Below are 253 nucleotides of genomic sequence, written 5' to 3' on the forward strand. Positions count from 1 at the left end.
TTACTCATATTTTATTTTTCTAGGTAAAACAATGCAGTCTAAAAGGAAGGAAATGAAGATGGAGTTGGTGTCATGTGAGAGGAGGTTACAAAAATTGATTAATAAGTGTACATTTAAACACTGTACAAATTACAACGAGAACCTTAACGCTGTAACGCTTGAGAACAAAATTATAAAATTTGACAAACCTATATATATTGGTAAATATACTTTTTTAAATTATATAATGTACACTTATAATTACATTTATTAA

Source organism: Acyrthosiphon pisum, unplaced genomic scaffold (assembly GCF_005508785.2).
Source record: "Acyrthosiphon pisum isolate AL4f unplaced genomic scaffold, pea_aphid_22Mar2018_4r6ur Scaffold_21444;HRSCAF=24000, whole genome shotgun sequence".
Taxonomy (NCBI): domain Eukaryota; kingdom Metazoa; phylum Arthropoda; class Insecta; order Hemiptera; family Aphididae; genus Acyrthosiphon; species Acyrthosiphon pisum.